General features: G+C 36.7%; 1 long non-coding RNA gene across 2 annotated transcripts in view; it reads right to left on the bottom strand.

The window, feature by feature from the left end:
- Nucleotides 1-14,473, bottom strand: part of LOC140608045 (uncharacterized) — a 314,230-nt gene extending 299,757 nt beyond the window's left edge. For both annotated transcript variants that reach the window (XR_012009992.1, XR_012009991.1), the window contains exon 1: nt 14,250-14,473. This is a non-coding gene — a long non-coding RNA (uncharacterized lncRNA). The remainder of the gene's footprint in view (nt 1-14,249) is intronic.
- Nucleotides 14,474-22,895: the final 8,422 nt, after the last annotated feature.

Genomic DNA, 22,895 nt, shown 5'->3' with positions numbered 1-22,895 from the left:
GCTGTTCATAATATGTTTTTAAAATCGTTTGTATTTCCTTGGTGTTGGTAGTGATCTCTCCTTTCTCATTCATGATTTTATTAATTTGAGTCTTCTCTCTCTTCTTTAATAAGGCTGGCTAATGGTTTATCTATCTTATTAATTCTTTCAAAGAACCAACTCCTGGTTCTGTTGATCTGTTCCACAGTTTTTCTGGTCTCGATTTCGTTGAGTTCTGCTCGAATCTTTACTAACTCTCTTCTTCTCCTGTAGGATCTAATCTTTATTAACTCTCTTCTTCTCCTGTAGGATCTATTTGCTGCTTTTTCTCTAGCTCTAACCTTATGTGTAAGGTTAGCTTTTATATTTGAGTTCTTTCCAGTTTTTGAATGGATGCTTGTATTGCGATGTATTTCCCCCTTAGGACTGCTTTTGCTGTATCCCAAATATTTTGAACGGTTGTGTCTTCATTCTCATTAGTTTCCATGAATCTTTTTAATTCTTCCTTAATATCCTGGTTGACCCTTTCATCTTTTAGCAGGATGGTCCTTAACCTCCACGTATTTGAGGTCCTTCCAAACTTCTTGTTGTGATTTAGTTCTAATTTCAAGGCATTATGGTCTGAGAATATGCAGGGGACGATCCCAATCTTTTGGTATCGGTTCAGACCCGATTTGTGACCCAGTATGTGGTCTATTCTGGAGAAAGTTCCATGTGCACTTGAGAAGAATGTGTATTCAGTTGTGTTTGGATGTAAAGTTCTGTAGATATCTGTGAAATCCATCTGGTCCAGTGTATCATTTAAAGCTCTCATTCTTTGGAGATGTTGTGCTTAGAAGACTTATCAAGTATAGAAAGAGTTAGATTGAAGTCACCAAGTATAAGTGTATTATTATCTAAGTATTTCTTCACTTTGGTTAATAATTGATTGATATATTTGGCAGCTCCCACATTCGGGGCATATATATTGAGGATTGTTAAGTCCTCTTGTTGGATAGATCCTTTAAGTATGATATAGTGTCCCTCTTCATTTCTCACTACAGTCTTCGGGGTAAATTTTAGTTTATCTGGTATAAGGATGGCTACCCCTGCTTTCTTTTGAGGACCATTCGAATGGTAAATGGTTCTCCAACCTTTTATTTTCAGGCTGTAGGTGTCCTTCTGTCTAAAATGAGTCTCTTGTAGACAGCAAATAGATGGGTCCTGCTTTTTTATCCAGTCTGAAACCCTGCGCCTTTTGATGGGGTCATTAAGCCCATTCACGTTCAGAGTTACTATTGAGAGATACGAGTTTAGTGTCATCATGATATATATTCAGTCCTTGTTTTTGTGGATTGTTCCACTGAACTTCTTCTTAAATGGGAATTTTAAGAGTCCCCTTTAAAATTTCTTGCAGAGCTGGTTTGGAGGTCACATATTCTTTCAGTTCCTGCCTGTCTTAGAAGCTCTTTATCTCTCCTTCCAATTTGAATGAGAGCCTTGCTGGATAAAGTACTCTTGGTTGCATGTTCTTCTCATTTAGGACCCTGAATATATCGTGCCAGCCCTTTCTGGCCTGCCAGGTCTCTGTGGAGAGGTCTGCTGTTACCCTAATACTCCTCCCCATAAAAGTCAGGGATTTCTTGTCTCTTGCTGCTTTAAGGATCTTCTCTTTATCTTTGGAATTTGCAAGCTTCACTATTAAATGTCGAGGTGTTGAACAGTTTTTATTGATTTTAGGGGGGGATCTCTCTATTTCCTAGATCTGAATGCCTGTTTCCCTTCCCAGATTAGGAAAGTTTTCAGCTAGAATTTGTTCAAATACATATTCTGGCCCTCTGTCCCTTTCGGCGCCCTCGGGAACACCAATTAAACGTAGGTTTTCCTTCCTCAGGCTGTCGTTTATTTCCCTTAATCTATCTTCATGGTCTTTTAATTGTTTGTCTCTTTTTTCCTCAGTTTCCCTCTTTGCTATCAACTTGTCTTCTATGTCACTCACTCGTTCTTCCACCTCGTTAACCCTCGTCGTTAGGACTTCTAGTTTGGATTGCATCTCATTCAATTGATTTTTAATTTCTGCCTGATTAGCTCTAAATTCTGCAGTCATGAAGTCTCTTGAGTCCTTTATGCTTTTTTCTAGAGCCACCAGTAGCTGTATAATAGTGCTTCTGAATTGGCTTTCTGACATTGAATTGTAATCGAGATTTTGTAACTCTGTGGGAGAGAGGACTGTTTCTGATTCTTTCTTTGGAGGTGAGGTTTTCCTTCTAGTCATTTTGCTCAGTGCAGAGTGGCCAAAAGCAAGTTGTATTGGGAAAAGGAGAAAAAGAGAGGAGAGAAAGAGGGAAAGAAAAGAGAAAGAGAAGAAAAAGGAAGAAAAAAAGAAAAAGAAGAAAAAGAGAGAAAAAGAAAGAAAGGAAAAATGGGGTGGGGGAAGGAAACAAATCAAAAAGCAAAACAAAACAAAACAAAACAACAACAACAAAAAAAAAAAAAAAAAAAAAAAGAACCACGGGGGAGTATCTTCTGATTCTGTGTACTTTAAGTCCCTTGGCTTCCCCTGGAAATTATCCGTCCAGCTGGTCTTCTAGGGGAGGGGCCTGTTGTGCTGATTTTCAGGTGTGAGCCTGGTGCAGGGCTCAGTGGGGGTTGTTTACCCCGTGAGGCCCCAGGAGGAACAGCCCCAGTGGCGGGGCCAGCTCTGCAGCCCTGGAGTCAGCCCCCGCAGTAGCTCCGGAGCTCTCCGTCTGCAGGGCCTGGAGGCTCGGGGCGGGGCCGCTGATCTGCTCAGATGGGGCAGGAGCATCCTCGCTGTCCTGGGCCCTCCCGGCCTCTGCCTGTCCCGGGGGAGGCCGGATCCTGGGCTGTGTCCCGGCGCCCTGTGCTCCAGAGCCTGCGCTGTTGGATTCGTGCTCCCGCCCCGCAGCCCCCTCCGCGGAGCAGCCCCCGAGCCCCCCGAGCTGCTCCCGCCCCGCAGCTCCCTCCGCGGAGCCGCCCCCGAGCCCCCCCCGAGCTGCTCCCGCCCCGCAGCCCCCTCCGCGGAGCCGCCCTCGAGCCCCCCCGAGCTGCTCCGGGTCCCGCCGTGCGCGCTGCAGCCCTTAGGGAGCTCGGCCGCGGGGTGTGGGGCTCTCCCGGGGCGCAGGTGTCTGTTAGTGTCCCCGGGAGCCCGAGGGCATCCCCGCCCTCCTGGGTCCTGCTCCACCTCCCTGGAGCCCCTTTCCCCCCGGGAAGGTCGGTGCAGCTCCTGCGTCTCCGGGACGGGGCTCTCCTGTCCTGGGGACACTCGCCCCGGCCTCAGCCCGGCTCCTCGCGGGCCCCTCCCCCTTGGAGGCCTTTGTGTCTTTATTTCTTTTTCCCCGTCTTCCTACCTTGATAGAAGCGCGAACTCTTCTCACTGTAGCATTCCAGCTGGTCTCTCTTTAATTCTCAGGCCGAATTCATAAATTTTCAGGATAATTTGAAGGTTTTCTAGGTAATTTGGTGGGGACAGGTGATTTGGAGACCCTAGTCTTCCGCCATCTTGCCCCTCCCGCCATCTGAGTTCTTAATTTTAGATTTTTTGTTTTATATCTGAATTAAAAATTGGTTAATAAATTGTAATTCTATAGTTAAATTGTCCATCTTTTCATCTATCTTCTGTAACATATTAACTACAATTATAAATATCTTTATCACCTCACTTGAATATCTGGATCACTATGGATTTTTTCTTTTGTCTTTTTCCTTCTATTTTTCAATTTCTCGATCCTGTTTTCTTGGCATGCCTAGTGTGTTTTAAATGAATAACATTATGTATTAAAAATTTTGAAGATTCCGTATAATAAAATCATATTGCTAGAAAAATATTCACAGTGAGATAAATATATAAATCTAAAAGATTACTACATATTGTCTACACTATACAAGCATGTTTATTGAATATTTATGTATAAAACACATTGAAGTAAAATGTTTAAGTGGATAGATAATATCTGAGAAAGAAGCAGATACCTAGATTGGTGGAGAAGTCAAAGAAGATTTTAACCTTCTCCACAATATACTAAAAGTTCCAAAGAGATTATATTTACTTCTTGTATAAATATACTCATTTTAAAGATCTAAAAACACATTGTAAGCAACATTATAAGATTTTTCTCATAGCCAAATAAAAGCAAAAGGACCGATTTTCTTATTCTCAAAACTAAATAGGTTACTACAGCAGAGTTAAATCTTTTGAGAGTTTGTTTCAAGCTAAGAGTTTAATATCTGCTTTTCCAAAAAGAAAGTAAACAAATTTTTAAGATCCATTTGCCGTCCATATAAGAGTTTTATAGGATCTTACAAGAGTTTCTACAGACATTTTAAAAATTAAAACATGAAATAATTTCCCAAATAAGTTTTAAAATGTCCATGCCTTTATGCTGATTGCAGGATCATTAAATTCACAAGTTAGTATTAATTCTTCATTCATTGTTGAGCAAACTGAAGAACAGAGAATTTAAGAACTTTCTTTCATGTTAGTAAGTCACAAATTGCTCCTTTATTTCCCCTGTGTCTACTCAATTCCTCCCTATGCTAGGAGCCCCATGTATATAAGGTTTGGACACTTATTTAATACAACTTCATGCCTATCAAAGTACCTAGACTTTAGGAAATATTCAAGAGATATGGGTGAAAAAAACCCACTGATGTGAATTTTTACTCTTATATTTTGCTTAATGTTTCTTAAATTCTGTGTTAACATGTTTCCAAATTCAGGGTCTTTACATATGTTGTGCCTTCTTCATAAAAAGATTTTCTCTGTATTCTGAAAGGCTGACTTGTTCTAAATTTCAAGGGTCGACTGAAATGTTATTTCACAAGAAAATCTCACTAATCATAAAGTATTTCTCAACACTTAGCTATTGCTTTGTTCTTCCCTTCACAACTAAATATATATAATATAAATTTATATATACATGTATATAGGTATCACATATTTCCTTGTTCATTGTCTCCATATTACACTATAAGTGACATATGAATAAATATCTTGACCAATTTCATCATTTAATTCTCAGTACCTGTATAGAAAGAATGGTGCTCCAGATGGAAAATCTGGGGATTCCTGTTATCATGTAAATTAGCTTTTCTGTAGGAAAACTTACATTTATTTATATGATAGAAAGCTTATCCCAAATGTCCTTTTTTTAGCTGTCACTGTGTTTGCCAACAAGGTCTGTTTGCACTGACTACAGAACATTGAGAAAAGGAATACCACTTACAGATCTCAGCAATTCTTCCTAAGCAATTGCCAGTGCCACTCAAAGAGAGTCAAGAGTTCAAGACTTAATGCTCTGATAAAGCCGTATATCCCAAAGTGAGTCATTTACAGTGATACCGCATCATCAGTAAAGTGAATCCACATATCCTATACATTATGGTGAACAGTTTCAAATCTCATCTCCCTACAGCGCTCCCAGTGAAATGAAGCTGAATAAAACAAATCCTGATTTTTCACATTTACTGTTATTAAAGAAAGGAACAAAGTAGCGCCAAGGGGAATGAAAGAATAACGCTATGGCTATTCAGTTGTGAAGAAAGTAAATTAATAAAACTAACCTCATTTCTTTTGTACACGCTCTCAGTAGATGCCCCTGGAGAACAATTCCCTTTATGGAATAGAATAAGGATAGGGAATGGACCTTGCAGCTTTTGTAACTTGGTATTTTTAGTAATATTTGCACTTGATGTATCACAAGGAACTAATATGTCACCCTGTTTGCCACATGATGCTTGATATCTTTGCCTATGAGCTATTCCTTTTCATAATGTCTACTTGAAACTTTAGTAAATATTATGCTCTCATTAAACACATCATATAACTATTATCAGGGGAAGGACAGAAACAATCCTGTGAATATATAATTCCTTCAAACTTTAAAACATATATGGCACTCTGGGCTTGTGTGAAATATTTAATCCTTTTTTTTCCCCTCTTGCTTGGCAAAAATTAATGCAGTGTGCTAGAAAAAGCCTTTATCCACTATGACAAACTGAACAACCCCCAGGCTGTTCATCTGCCATGAGGAAGATTTTTCATTTCAATGGCTAGCTGAGTGATGTATGTGAAGATATTTTCCAACCTGTCTGGCTCACGGTCTCTTTGCTTTAGTGGATTTCATTTAAGAATTAGTCCAGCATCATTTAATAGCATGCAATATAGGAATACATTTCTCCCAATAGATAGGTGAGATGATAGATAAATATGCATACATATTTCTATTTTTCTAAGAAAAATGAAGTCCAACACTCCATAATATAATTTTGTCAAAATTCTAATCTACCAATAATTTTAGCCCTGATTCCTGATGATAGTTTTTTTTTCAAAACTTCATGTTTCCATTAAACCATCTCTCCTAGATTAAAAGAATCAAAAGAATACAAATAAGCCCAGTATTAGTCAATTACTTTTTATGAAATAAAAAAAAAAAAACTGTAAATTTTATTTACCTGATGTAGCTCTATAATCTACTGTCTTGGCTTGATAAATAAATCAATACAATAATTTTGTCAGTATATATCAAACATTTCATGAAGTTTTTCATGTTCATTTTTTTTTAAAGATTATTATTCATGAGAGACACAGAGGCAGAGACATAGGCAGAGGGAGAATCAGGCTCCTTGTGGGGAGCCCAATACAAGACTTGATCCCAGGACCCCAGGATCAGACCTGAGCCAAAGGCAGATACTCAACCACTGAGCCACCCAGGTGCCCCCATGTTCATTTTTCTTAAACAAGGAAATTTTCTAAGTGATAACACATGGAAAATATTCCATTTACAAAGTAAATTTAGAAAATTCCACAGAATTACCAATTAATATAAAAGATGTGGATTATAGATTACTAAAACAAAGGAATCTCATTATTTACCTAGCACACTGACATGGAGACTTTTCAGAGATTATGGAGCAATATACTCTTTCTATTCTTATCCTTGATCACCATATAATTAAAGACAACCTTCTAACTTTCAAATATTGCATTCTAAAGAAATCATTAGCAAAGTTGGCAGGAAAATGTTGACTCCTGGGATTCACCCCAAAATATTATATTTCTGGTGGGGGACTTGATATCTGAATTCTTTTTTTTGATATCTGAATTTTAAACAGGATCTCAAGTTAATTTTTAAGTCAAAACTCTAGCAAAAATATCCAGACTACAGCTGGGGAACCATTAAATTTTTTTTTAAGATTTTTATTTATTTATTTATTTATTTATGAGAGTGAGAGAGAGAGAGAAAGAGAGAGAGGCAGAGAGATACAGGCAGAGGGATAAGCAGGCTCCATGCCGGGAGTCCAACGTGGGACTCGATCCCGGGTCTCCAGGATCGTGCCCGGGGCCAAAGGCAGGTGCCAAACTGCTGAGCCATCCAGGGATCCCCAGGGAACCATTAATATAAATAAAAGCAAGTGGGGCATTCTGAAAGTTTATATACAATTTTCACGTAGGTAGTCACTGAAACAGAACACTTATCTATTAAAAGTTAGTAGCACAGGGGCACTGGGTTGGATCAGTCAATAAAGCATCTGATTCTCAATTTCAGCTCAGGACATGATCTCAGAGTCATGAGATCAAACCCCATGACAGGCTCCCTGTTCAGTAGGGAATCTGCTGGATATTCTCTCCCTCTCCCCCTTCCCCTGCTCTCATGCATGTACTCTATCTAAAATAAATCTTTAAAAGTTAGCAAAATGTTTAAGCATGACAACAATAAAATTGCATAGTGCCTGACACATAGCTCTCAATAAATGTCTTAAATGATCAATTAATTTAAAAAATGAATGTCTTTTAATGAGACATCAATCAGAATAAAGAAAATGTGTTAGTACATAATTACATGATATACAAAATATATAGTGTCAAGACTGTGTTTATAGCACACAGTCAATGCTGGCCTTGATGGAAGTTTGTGGTAGCTAAGCACATTCCAAACTGAAGAGTCATCCCTCCCACAACTGTCTCAATAACGCCCATCCAGATGCATTAGGTACACTTCTCTTCCTTCTAGAGAAATGGAAACTAAGACTCAGCAACAACACTTTCTTTTTCTTAAGTCAACATATGGATTAAAGTATATGCTGCTGTTTTATCGACTTCAATAATGAATTTTAATCAACACAAACTGGATTTAAGCCAGTCTTTTAAAAGTCTAGCTTCTGTGCTTATCCCTGTAAATGCACCCTGAAGTCTTTTAGTAACCACAGATAAAGATGACCAACTAATTTCTGATTTTATTATTGTATTACTGACTTGCAGTTATTGTAATATAGTCTACAATCATCAGGTGTAACTATAGCAAGGTGATTACAAAGAAGTTTCATATCACATCTTGACCTTTCCATCTTCTCACAATAAATTCCTGAATATTATTTTCATATGACATCTTCCTAATTATACTTTAGTTTATAAAAAATAATGATCTGCTAACATCGTAGCAAATGTTTAGATTACACAGTTTAATAATGAATACAAATTCATGTCACCAAAAAAATGCTAATTTTAGCAATCAAGTAAATACACTATGGAGAGATATGGTTCTAATTCCATAAATGCAATACATATCATAACTTCACATTAAGATTACAAAAACAATATTAATTCATTCAGTCTTGATACAAACTAAGAGCTTCACAATTTAACTGAAAAATACTCCCAATTTTTTTAGCAAGAATCAACAATATTGTCTGAAGTTACATATGAAAGTAGAAACAATTTTAAAATATCCACATTATACTATAGTATTCAAGCAAAATGTCTTACAATGATATGATCCAATTTTTATTTTTGAAATTCTCAATTAACAAAAGATCAGTTCTTGTGGTCATTATGAAAGGTGGTATAGACCCCCTAATTAATAAGTTCAGATGTCAACACTAATAACTGATACACACCAAGATGGTATGAAAAATTTATCACTCAAAGTGATGGGACTTTCTGAGAAGAGCAGGGTATTACCTAATGGAACCCAAAATTGGCTGGAGTGACTTAAGAGAATAAAAACATGAGTGGTTATGGCTGGGGGTGGGGAAAGGGTTCCTAAGTAGGCAGAGTTGTATGAATTGAACATCCCACAGATTCTTAAAGGCAAGGAATGGGGCAAGCTTTCTTATCAGTTTGCCTAGTTGTGAGCTAAGAGGGGAAGAAGGAAGGCTGACACTAGAAAGGTATCATCAGTCAAGCATAAAAAAATTGAGTCAGAGTATTACACCAGCTTTCAAATGGCATTATCTCTATTAGAGATATTTTTAATAATTCCTGTCCATCTCTATCCTGGCATGAGAATTTTAAACTCACTTTTTCATTCCAACTTCCTTCTAGCTTTTGGCATTCTTCAAAGTTGTAAAACAAGTCTTACCTGCCTTGTGGACTTTGTATGTAGTAAGGTTTTGGACAATAAATAAACAGATATGAGAGTATCTGAGTGTTACATCCCATAAATAAAATAAATTCAGGCACTATGGTAGAGAGTATCTGTAGCCTGCCTCAGAGGGTATGGTCAGAGAAGGCTTCACAAAACAGACTTCTGAAGTAAGACCTGAATAACAAGAGCTAGTCAACCATGTGAGTGTCGGGGGGAAGAGCAGTTCACCCAGAGGTAGAAACTTGTACAAAGATCTTGAAGTAGAATAAACACTGCATGTAATTAGAAAAAAAAAAAAAAAAAAAAAAAAAGCTTGTTACTAGAGGGCAGGGAGATATAAAAAAAAGTAATACAGGAGATTGGAGAGGGAGGCAGAAGGCACTTCACTTCATGTAGGATCTTGAAAACTGAGATTAGAGGGACCTGTATTCAAAGGCTAATGGGAAACTACAGAAATTTTTAAACAGGGGAGTCAATGGCCCAATTTATTTATTATTTAATAAATATTAAGTCACATTCCTTACAATTTAGAGTGCAGAGGATGAAACTCCAAGTGAAAGATCAGTTTGGGAGGTTTTTTAAGACTGTCCAGGAAAAAAATTATAGCACTTTCTCAAGGGTGGTGATAGTAGATGTAGAGAGAGACGAGGGCTTTGGAGTATATTTTCAGGTAAACATAGTATTGGTTGAGAGAGATAAGAGAAAGTAATGAAGAATGACTTTGGTTGTTTATTTTGATGGTTGGTTGATTGATTTGGGACCTGATTTATGGATACGATGATCATGACATCGACTGAAATGAGGGGGATGTCATGGTGTGAGAATCGAGAATTATTCTTCGTAAATACTAATTGCATGGCAACTATATGAAATTCAAAAATAAATGAAGCATTCAGTGGTAAGATTCTCCAACGCTTAACTTCATCATTTACCAAGTAATTATAGATCAGTTACTATACAGTAGATATGAGTAACACATGGGTAAGTGGCTTTTAGATCTCTCACTGTTTTTTCCTGACCTTCAATTCTCATTAGTAACTATCATGTTACTGAGATAATAGAATGCCAATAATTAAAAATATAGTTACTGTTAATCACTGTCCTGTGTTATAAAGAATATAAGCCATAATAATAAACAGTCCTACTATGGAGCGTTGACTTCAATTCATATAAGGATATTTCTCTTTCCAAAGTCATTTTAAAGTGCTCTGCTCTTGTCCAGTTTTATTTTAAGACATGCACTATTAATGCTGTCTTGCAGTAACCACTTTGGATCACAATGGATCCTCCAAGATTTATGTTGCACCTTTAGCTATAAAATCCTGGCAACATCTATTTTTCTGGAAAGTTTTCATATTATCATTTTTAGCCTCAATCCAGAGTTATTCCTTTAATGTGAAAAAAGTTATAAACTGGCAACAGCTACTTACTCAGTTCTTTCAGTGCATAACAACATTCTATACTGTTAGATGTTTTTACCTTTATTTATTCACCTTTCCTTTCTTTTTTAGTAAAAGTCTCAAATCCTTATCAAAAAAAGGGAGCAGGCATTTTAAGAATGTCATATGGGGGATCCCTGGGTGGCGCAGCAGTTTGGCGCCTGCCTTTGGCCCAGGGCGCGATCCTGGAGACCCGGGATCGAATCCCACATTGGGCTCCCGGTGCATGGAGCCTGCTTCTCCCTCTGCCTGTGTCTCTGCTTCTCTCTCTCTCTGTGTGACTATCATAAATAAATTAATTAATTAATTAAGAATGTCATATGTAATCATTGTAACTTGTTTCCCTATGGAAATTCCCTGTATATGGATTACATGAAGTAGTATAGATACTCCAACACATACACTTGTTATCTCTTACTTTCTGCTTATAACAACTCTCCATACAGGTAATTCAAAACAATAAGACAACCATAAAAAAAAATCCTATAGTTGTTGTTACAGGTAAGGTAAAACCTATGTACTCAGGAAATTTACAATGCAGATTGATTATGAAAAATAACACAAATTATCCTATACTTATTTTAAGGTAACCATTTCAGGGTAACAAAATGATTTTGGAGGGCAAAATATTTTCTACAAGTAACAGGTTGATAAAATTTATGTAGAATGAATGAAATTCCACAAAAGCTTCAGTTTATAAAGCCTCATTCTCAAAAGCATAAAAAAACAATAAATAATAAAAACAATTCCCAAATGTCACTTTAACTCTGACACTAGGATCACCCATCTTAATAAATTATCTGAGTATGATGAATAATATTAATAATGATGCTTCAGTTGTCCATATTACTAATAGTAGTGGGTGGTTATTACAAAATAAAATCAATTCTTCTAAAATCTTGTTCTTTTCGATAAAAATACTGTAGATGTGGATTTTAGTTGTGTCAAATGGCTTATAATCTGTGCTCATCTGTTCTTACATATGATACTTAAGGCATTGATGTGGTATGCAAATGTTTCTGTATGTGAACGTGTACATAAATGTATACATGGAAGACTTACATAGTGTAGATCTTTCACTCTGAATTTCAGTATATTAAGGGGAATGACACAAGGAGAGACATACTGAGAATATCCAACATGTAAAACATTCTTCCAGAATCAGACCAAGAACCTGTGCCTGAGAAATGAGAGTCAGTACATTTTGGAAAGCATACTAATCCTGTTATTTAGAATAAAGAAAGATTGCTTCCTATTGGTTGGTATTTCAGAGGCTCTGTTTAAAATGTAAAATGTGAGCCAAGACTTGGAGGATTAGTAGGATTTCTACAAGCCCATATAATGATTTAAGTTAATAACAGAGACATATCAGAGTCATGAGGATGTTAAAAGATGCCAAAAAAAAAAAAAATCTATGCTGCTGGTATGTGAATGTGAATTCTGAGTAAAAACACTGGAAAGGGAATCTGGAAGTGGATGGTTTTTTGTTTGTTTTATGTTTTATGATGCTATGCTAAAAAGCTGAATATAACTTGGTTCCTTTTGTATAATCACAACTATGAAAAGAAGAATAGACCTAAACAGCAGCTATGGTTGTACAGGAGTCTTAGAATTCTATCTTCCCTTTTCAGTTTTGTTTAGCTTTGTTAATGCTGCCATCTGCACTTTGAATCAACCAAGCCCTACAGAGATTCCAGAAAGAGAACTCTGGTTTAAAAAAAAAAAAGAATTCTATGGTAAGAATTCTTCAATGGTTTTTGCCAGTTCTCCCAGAATCCAATCTGCAGGCTCCCTGGAGAGTGGGGTTTAAAATAGACAGTGTAGCTCTGATATCTACAAAAATTTGGCAAGGTTTTCCATTAATTTTCCTTTGAGTTTCCCTTTGGCTAATGAAAGGAATAACTGGTACCGGCTTACCAGAGAATCCGCTGGAGTCCTGTCAACCCTGGGAGAGGCCCATATGGTGGCCCTCCTGTGAGGGAAGATAAGGGCTATTCCAGGTAGTGGGAAAGGCTTTGATATAACCTGTGAGGATAATCTTTTTTCCCCAGTGTTTCAGTTTTTTCCCCACTGTCTCATCAATGTGTGGGCCAGTGTTTTGATGATAGACTCCTAAGAGGATAAAAAGAGGAACCCTCAGCTATTCGTTTTAGGTTTCTGGTCTTGGAGCTACTACAACTATAAGGCCAAGAGTTGGTAGACATCTGGGTACACTCTTCCAGTCTCTTCAGAGTAGAAAGGTAATTCAGAGGATCAGTAGACTGTGTACTCAGGTTAAAAAAACAGTAAAGTGGTGTAGCAGGGGTCTCAACAGCCTTATACAGTATTTTGTTTTAGGTGCCTCTTGTATCTTTAATTCTTCATTAGGCTTTTGCAATGAATTTTTCAACTAAGCTATTTTAGAATCTTGAAAACTTTTAAAGCCTTCTGCCTGCCAATTAAAATTAGGTATCCCATTCTGTTTGATTTCGGAGGCCTTGCTTTCAAGTACACTTTTTCAATGAACTATTGTATTTAATTGGAACATTTCTCATAGTGGCCACTGTATGCTACATTGTCTTAGCAAAATTTTGCCTTTTTTAAAAAAGAATATCCAGAGCTACCAAAACCACTGTTTTTAAAGATAAAATAAGCAGGTATGCTGGAAGATGACATGCCCTATTCTTGAAACTGGAGGCTCTCATTTATGTAGCTAAATTTTGAGTGTCTCAGAGCTAAACGAATACCTAAAAAGGGGTGCAATGCTGGGTGAGAAACACTGTGGTGTTTCACAGTGTATCTTTATAACAAGAAATTTTATAACAGAAATTTTCTTGAGGTTGGCCAGTGACCTAGTGTCAATCTAATACATTCCATGACCAACTTATCCTAGCACAAGGAGTCTTAAAGTTAGGTGGTGGGTAATCTAACAGCTTTGAAGTCCTTGATGCCTGTCCACCAATTTTGCAACTTGGCTTCTGAGATGTCCACTGACAATAGATTACTCCTTTCACAAGATTTCTTCACAGTGGTGGGTGCCCTAATGGCTTTTCATAGTATGACTTGTGCCCATTGACACTTTGATATGCCATTCGTCAAAACCGTCCAAAAAAAAATTTTTTTTTTAATTTATTTTCCCAAGTTCCTCAGTGGTCTATACAGTGGACTTACCTCAAGGCTTCTTTGAGTCCCTCCACAGCTGTCTTCAGATCATTATTTTGCCCTGTGGAAATAATCCTCTCTACTTAACCAGACGGTTAAGCTTTCCAGCTGCCTGTGCACGGTTCCCGAGACCTGGGAGGTCCTCCCGGAGACGCTTACCACGTACCTGAGCTCATCCACAAACCCAAACGCTGTGGGCGCCCCACGAGGCCTCCCTGAAAAATTGCGATCCTCACACCGCGATTTTGCACCCGGAAGGCTGAAAAGCAACAAAACTCGAAGAGCTCGGAACACAAAACAAGAGGAGCCGCACCTCAGAAAAGCTTACCGGTCTCAGCGAGCGGGAGGAAGCAGAACCCGAACAGCCAGGAGGTCGAGCGTTGCCTGGAGGAGGGCCGCCGTGGAATTTCCAGCGGCTGTCTTGGGTTCCGTCTCCTTGCAAGAACGGCAACATCTCAAAACTAAAACTATTTAGTGACAAGTTTGAGGCCCTTCAGTCAGGGTTAAACAGCGCAAGGACGGAAGGAACCCGGCACCTCACCGTTAGTGCAGTAGAAGCCCGGGGGGGGGGGGGGGGGGTTTCCGGCGCTCTTTTATACCCTGGAAGCGGAAGCGGAAGCTGAAACGGTGGGCGGGAACAGCACCTGATTGGCTGGCGGCTTGTGTTTCTGACCTTTAAAAAGATCAAGGACCAAGGCAATGCGTATACAGCCCTAAATTAGCTTAGCTTTTGGGGGAATTGCCTGACCAAGTCCTTGGTCAAGCAGCTTTTACAGGAACATGAAAATTCAGTTTGCTGACTTTCCAGGGACAGGAGAGGAGAGGCTCCACCTTGGGTCTGGAAGTTTATTTCAACAAGGACAAACATATTTGGTCTGCCCCTACAGCCTGAAAAGTTCTAACTGTTCTAGGCCAATGTCTTCATGTTTTCAGAGTCATAGATGACTGTTCAAAGCAGAAAAATATTGCAAATAAAACTTGAAAGTATTTGAACATAGTAAGTATAATCATATGAATTGGTTTTGTTTCAGTGAATTGTCAAAGTTTGGGAAAGGACGTTTGATCAGTATTTTGATTCACATAATTAGAGAGATGATTTATAAAGACCATTTTAATGAATACCCATGCCAGAGAAACTTTTAAATGCTAGTAATGATAATGAAATAATAATGAAAGCTTTTTAATGATAATAATTAAAACTTTTAAATGATAATAATTAAAATTTAATATTATCCTTTTATCTTTAATATATATTTTATAAATAGTTTTTATTAATATATCAGCATGAATATATATGATCAGAAAATAAAGATAATCATTTTTTTCCAAATGGAAAGTGAAAATTAATATTTCTAGCCTCTGATTCAATAAAATTTTTAAATACACATTTGAGGGACACTTGGGTGGCTCAGTGGTTGAGCATCTGCCTTCAGCTCAGGTCATGGTCCTGGAGTCGGGGGGATGGAGTCCTGCATCGGGCTCCCTATGGGGAACCTGCTTCTCTCTCTGCCTATGTCTCTGCCTCTCTCTGTGTATCTCTCATGAATAAATAAACAAAATCTTTAAATAAATACACATTTCAAGCTGCAAAATTGGTGGAATTATATAATACAAACTATATTCACATGCCTGGTCATAGAAATTCAGTTCACCAAAATATTTATTTATTCCTCTCTCCATATTTTTCTGTAAAACCTTTTTGATTGTTTGCACTTAAATTACTACATTTTGGTCATTATTGTAACAAATACTATGTTCACCATATTAAAAATAAACTTGTTTTTTACGTATAGTGCTTATTCTGTTGTAAAAGTGAAATTTTAATTATTAAGTTCATGAAATTCAACTTACAATAACTAGAGGAGTTATACCCTCAAGAATTTTTAAATATGTGGAAATCGATCATGAGGGGAAAGCTTATAACTGTATCCAAGAATACCAAGAAACAGTAATTAGCCCAATTATTTATTCACCTGCTATGAGCCAAATGATATGTCAGATGTTATAAGTCTACATTATGACTAACTCTAACACAATATTGATACCTTGAATCTGTACTACAGAGGATCAGCGTTCAACACTGTTGTCTAATATCAGAGAGCTGATAAATGGCTATGCCGACAACAGAAAACAAAAGTCTACCAAAGCCAGAGATGTTTTACTTCTACATTGTGTGAACTTTCAGGTTAGTTGTGAGCACAATATACATGTACTGGTTTTATTTCCTGTAATCTCTACCTTAAGAAATGCAGTACTTGGATTACTGATGATTTTCTTGACTCTTCTGACCTATAGTTTCATATATTCTGATGTTAGAAGAGATGTAAATTATATTCTATGGTTTGGAGAATAGAGGACCGGCATGATGTGCTTCTTCTTTTTCTAAACATTGAATAATTTTTGCACTAATTTGTCTAAAATTAACATTTACATTTTCTTGCTGTTTTCCACAGAACAGTGTTCCTCAGAAACTCTTTCCTTGTTGATGTCATAATGAGATATTAGAGAAACACTAGTGTTGAATACTAATAAGCATACCAGATTTCCAGCACTAGCACTCCAGTGTCTGTACCCACTACACGCACACACACATAAGTAAAGCATTCCATGGTCTTGCTTTTGTATTTTATAAATATGTTCTAGATAAAATGAAAAGTAAAATACATCCTTAAAAACTGTTTGATTTACTGGAGAAAAAAATACTGAACTCAAAAACAAAACCAAATATCAAGGAAGGAGGAAGTGGGTTATAAGAAAAAAAGAGAGGGGCACCTGGGTGGCTCAGTGGTTGAGCATCTGCCTTTGGCTCAGGTCATGATCCTGGGGTCCTGGAATTGAGTCCCATATCAGGCTCCCCCTGAGGAGCCTGCTTCTGACCTCTGCCTATGTCTCTGCCTCTCTGTGTCTCTCATGAATAAATAAAATCTTTAAGAAAAGAAAAAAAAGAAGAAGATGGGGGAAAATTAATTTACAAAATATTAATGGTATAGGGACACCTGGGTAGCTCAGCAGTTGAGCGTCTGCCTTCAGCTCAGGGTGTGATCCTGGAGTCCGGGGTTGGAGTCCCACATCCCGTGTCTCTGCCTCTCTCTCTCTCTCTCTGTCTCTCATAAATAAATAAATTTTAAAAAATATTAATGTTATAAATTAGTCACAATCTTTTTCTCAAAAGATTTATTTATTTGAGAGAGCTCAAGAGAGCACACACAAGCAGGCGGAGGGACAGAGTGAGAGAAGCAGGCTCTCCACTGAGCTGAGCTGGGAGCCTGAGGACTGAGACTTGATCTTGACTCAGGGCTTGATCTCACAACCTATGACATTATGACTTGAACTGAAACTCAGCTGCTCAACCAACTGAGCCACCTAGGCGCCCTGGTCACCATCTTTTACTAAACAAAATTAATTGGCTAGAAAAAATATATATGCATATATGCTATGATCCTAATTTTAAAAAATCTAAATGTAAGTGCATTGAAATATTCAAATGTAAAAAAAGATATATATATATATATATATATATATATATATATATATATATATAAAATAAAATAGAAGACCATGGGGCAAATAGAGGAATCAGTGGTTTAAATTATCAAAATGTGAAATAGTTTGACATCAAAACTAACATATATAGTATTGAAAATTTATTCTGACTTCAGAACTAAGATTTAGAACATATATGACAGAAAAGAGAAGATGTTCTCAATCTATAAAGAGTTTTAAAATTTGTCTGGTTTTAGTGGTATGATACACTTCTACAAAAAAAAAAAGTGGCAAAGGAAAAGAGCAGGCAATTTCCAACTGATTAAACAGGAATAACAACAACAAAAATAATAATATTATAACACAAGAAGTCACAGGCAAATATTAACAATAAGAGATGATTTTCTACTTGTTAACTTGGAAAAGGCAGAAGCTAGTAGCTAATTTAGTGTTAACAATCATACACTTGAATGGATGGTTTCATTCAGTGTTGCAGAGGGTATAAGTTGATTAAAATTTCTAGGGGGCAGATTGACAATGTGCATTGTTAGTCTTTGAATTTTTCAAAAATCTTCATACCAAAACCTCACCTATAATTTAAATTCTTATATAATATTCAGAAGTATGCAGTAATATGGATATCTATGTGGGCTCATTTAAAAATGCCCTGTAAATTATCTAGAAACACCTAAATTTAAAAGTCATGGATTGAATAAATTGTCATACTGACAAAGACATAATATTACAACATTAGTAAAGCATATTTCAAAAATATTCTAATATTCTACATTAGTCATGATATTTTATTAAATATGTTGAGTGAGAAATTGTATATATAATGTTATTCCAATTTTTAAAATCTAAAATGTATATATGCTGAAATATTAGAAAATTTATTACTAAATTTCTACATGTTGGAAACAGAAGTAACAAATTTTCTGCATGTTCTCAACAGAAGCACATTAGAGTTTTATAATCAGATGAAAACCATAAATACTGTTTGAAAAATAAAGTAAAAGGAGTTGAAGTGGAATTAGGTAAACAAACCACTGGCATCATAAGGCATTTCCTTCTCCAGCTGCTCTTCTGGCTCGTCAGCCCATTTGAAGCAGTGAGAAGCCATTGAGCAGGTGGCTGCTCATTTTATTTTGATATGGAAGATTAACCTCAGAATTATTTCTGCATTTACTAGAAAACAGTGAGTCATGACAATTGTAAAAACTATCTCCACCGATATACAATCATATTCTTTTATATCAAGGCTTACTCTCACATGGGATGAGTGTTAGAAAAGGATCTAAATTATTCACAATAGCTAAATTATTATTTTTTTTTAATTTTCAATGTTAGCTACCTCCGTACAAAAAAAAATGAAGAGCAATCATTAGCTATACCACAATATTGTTAGTTTTATTTTTTAAACTGTAAAAGTGAAATTGTAACTAGTAATCTGGTATTGAGGCAAATCAGGAATTTGTCTATAGCCCAAGAGAGTGGATATTTATCAGTTATTTTTATTAAAATTAATCTAAAATAAGTCTTCCATATGTGCATATTCTTTTCTGTTCTCAGTAGTGGCTCTGCTATATTCCCCCCAGATTCCTTTTGTTAATTAAATATCAACACATTTTAGATCAATATTAGTACTGGGGCTATTTTGACCTTGCGTTTGAAAAAGGCTTCTAGTCCACGAATGAGACATGCAAGATAAATTTAGAAGAAAAAAATAATTGACATTTAGTTTGCATCATTTGGTAGGTTCAAAGAATTAGCCTTTGTGAATTTGGCCAGAACATTAATATTATCACACTGCAATCAGCATTTGTCAGCTCACATCAAGAGCGTCATCCACTTCTATAGAACTATCTTTGGTGTTTTGTGGCTATGTAACAAGAAACCAATTAATAATGAAAGGTAGATTGTAGTTAAAAAAAAATGTACAACATTTAGGAAATTGCTAAGAATAGAGATTTATCTTGAGAACAAAATAAATGTCTGTTAAGCTACCCCAAACAGATTCCCCATAGATATAATATATATAGTTTATAAATTTATACTGGAAACTACCTTAATTCTTTAATCCTTTAAACCATACATTGCTTTTAATAGTTGAAAGAAGATTATGATTTAATTTTATTAATAGGGACATTCTGTTAGGTTTATTTTATATGATGCTTGATATCTTGGCAAACTATTAAAACCCAAAATGATAAAAAAAAAAAAAGTAAAACCCCAAATGATCGCAATTCAGTTAATTTTGGGATGAAATATTTAACATGCTAAAAACTTAGTTTATAGCAGTTAATTTTTATATGTCAGCTTAGCTAAATTCTGGTGCCCAGTTATTTGGTCAAACATTAGTCCAGATGTTACTAGGAAGGCTAACTGTTTACAGTTGACTCTAGTTTAAAAAGATGACTTTTTATAATGTGAGTGGGCCTTATCCAATCAGTTGAAGATCTTAAAAGACTCCCATTTCTCGAAACTATTCTGTCTCAAGACTGTAACATAGAATGAGTTTCCAGCATGCTGGCCTGACCTACAGATTTTGGAGACAAGACTGCAATGCCAACTCATAATGAACTTCCAGCCTGCTGGCTTGCACTGTGGATTTTGGGTTTACCCGTCCTTACAATCACATAAGCAAATTCCTTAAGAGAAAAAAAAAAAAAGAAAGAAAGAAAGAAATCTCTCCCTCCTTTTAACTCCATCTGATGGTTCTGTTTCCCTGGCAAACCCTAATACAGTGAACTTATGTGATTTGAGAGTTTCACTAGGGGGAGTTCACTGTGCTGTAAACTGATACTATAAAATGTTCTCCAAAATGATAATACACATTTGCACCTTGAACAACAGTATAGTAGAGTCCATTTTGCTCTACAATCTCACCGATCCCTGCTATCCTGCTACTGTTACCTTAAAATTATTGTCAGATTGCTGAATGTGAAATGGTAATACCTATTTCTTTCTATAGCATTTGCTTCAAGAAAAATCAGATATGCAAGGATTATCATGCCATTAAAATAAAGAAAAAATAATAATAAGGGAAAAGGAAGTTAAATCATTCATTTTTCAATGTGTTCAGGTCAAATATTGTTTTGGAATTTAATGTATGGAATAGTATTAACCACTTAGGAATCTTACAAACTCCTAAGGCTTACCTATGGTATTGCTGAGATTTAAAGCCAGGTCACACCACTCGTATTGGAGCACCCTGCCAGTGGCTCTGGCTGTCTCTGCTAGATGGCAGAGATTGAAAGAGCTAAGAGGCAGTATTAGTAGGAATATTTGGGAACAACCTGGGTGGCTCAGCGGTTTAGTGCCACCATCAGCCCAGGGCCTGACCCTGGAGACCCGGGATCGAGTCCCACGTCAGGCTCCCTGCATGGAGCCTGCTTCTCCTTCTGCCTGTGTCTCTGCCTCTCTCTCTCTCTCCTCTCCGTGTATTCTTATGAATAAATAAATAAAATCTTTTTTTAAAAAAAAGGAATATTTGGTAATATTGCTTTGACAAGGAAGACAGAAGATTCAATATTTTAGTTATTGTGGCCCGTAAAAGTAAAATTTTTGACATAGAATGTTTAGGTTTGAGAGAAAAATGATATATTCAGAGATAAAATGTGTGTGTGTCTGTGTGTGTGTGTGTGTGCATGTGTGTATGTTAATAGGTCTAGGAAGCAGTGGGAATGAAGGGCTATGGATCAACAGAAAGGTCAAAAACATAGACAATGCTTTGGAAACATTTATTATTGAGAATAATAGTTGAAGTCAAGAAACTGACAAAAAGGAGGGTATAGAAAAGAAAGTTGATGAAGAAAAGAAGGTAGTGTCACAGAAGCATAGAGAGAAAAATGTTTCCCATATAAATAGTTTTCTTCATTTTCTATTCCAGTATTGCACTTTGTCCCCACTTCTCATGTCCATTCTTTAAGTGTGCACCTGTCTCAAAATCTTTCAGAACCATATTGTTGGGCGAGAATATGTAATAACAATACCTGGTGAAAGAGGCTTAATATGGTAAGATTTCCAACTTTATCCATTTTATACACAAGGAAAACCTGAATGCTAAATTAATGCAAATCAAGAGGATGAATTTCTTATATTTTTTTGAAACTTTGGTATTTAATATTGATACAAGAGAGCTAGGTTCTTATCTCACAGAATCAAAGAATGTATATATGGACAACAGAGAGTGAGCAAAGCAATAGAAGTTTATTATACAGAGATACAGAGAAAGTTCTCAGAAGGGAGAGGGGTCCCAACAGGGTTGCCACTGAGGGCTTTTAGTGGCTGTCTTTTATTGAGAACCTAGCCAGGGAGCCCACGGCCTTGAGCTTCTTGTGCAGTCTTGGTTTGAGTAGGAACTATTGATAACACATTAATGACATATTTCTTTGCGGTCTGGTGAGTTTCTCTGATTACTTAGTTGCCATTAAAGGGAGATACTCCCTAACATTTTGGAGCTAGGAAGCCATGTTTATTATTTTTCTTTGTTTTTTACTGTCATCTCTATTTTCTTGGGATAGGTAGGAGCCTGACTCTGGGCCTTTCGGTGTCCTTGGGGTTTATGAGAACCCACAGATTTCTGGAAGCCTGAGTCTGGGCCTTTCCCTAATCTTTCCCTGCCTAGCCCCATTTGCCCCGAACTCATTCTTACATCAATATCAGACTAACTGGAAGATAAATTCTGAGAGTGAGCATTTCCTGTTACTCCTAAACTCATCACTTAGATGTTACCTCATTACTAATTTGAACAATAATTTTGCCTATATGCACTGTAAGCTTCAGTAAGGAATGTAAGAAACAGAACTACACATGTTTTTGATCCATTTTTAATGATATAAGGGGTTTATTATAGAGCTAAGAAATTCTAATGGGAATATTTAGGGACTAGTTCCTGAGCAACCCTATCAGTCTTAACATTTTATCTCAAATTGTTTCTATAATGAGGTAAGACATAAACAAACTGTAAGCTTGGCAAAGTATAGACCAATTTCTCTGACTAGCTGTCAGAACAACCTGTTTTGCCTGCAAATTTTCCTCAATATCGTATCTAACCCAGAGTGATTGCCCTTCTGTTCATGTAGCCTTGCTATCAGTTTCTCTCCGTTTTTTCAACAAAACAATACTGCCTTATTTTCGGTTTGCAACAGCCTTGGAAACAATGAATTCTGCTTTGGTTATTGCTTGGTAAAGAAACTCTTACCTCCAAATCATCCAACTGCACTCACCAACTCCTCTGAATGTCTGTACCTTTTTTCTTCAGGGTATCCAGGCTTAAATGAGGTCCTTCCCCTTCAAGAAAGCAGGTGTATATATATATTTTTTTTTTCATGTATCCCATCTGATCTCACTTGTATGTGGCATCTCAAACAAACACAAGCATATGGATACAGAGGACAGATTTGTGGTTGCCAGAGGGAAGGCGGGGCGGTTAGAACATGAGTGAAATGGATGGTAATCAAAAGGTACAAATTTACATTTATAAAAT

Source organism: Canis lupus, chromosome 17 (assembly GCF_048164855.1).
Source record: "Canis lupus baileyi chromosome 17, mCanLup2.hap1, whole genome shotgun sequence".
Lineage (NCBI taxonomy): Eukaryota > Metazoa > Chordata > Mammalia > Carnivora > Canidae > Canis > Canis lupus.
Note: the sequence above shows the minus strand (reverse complement) of the source record. Positions and strands in the feature narration are given on the sequence as shown.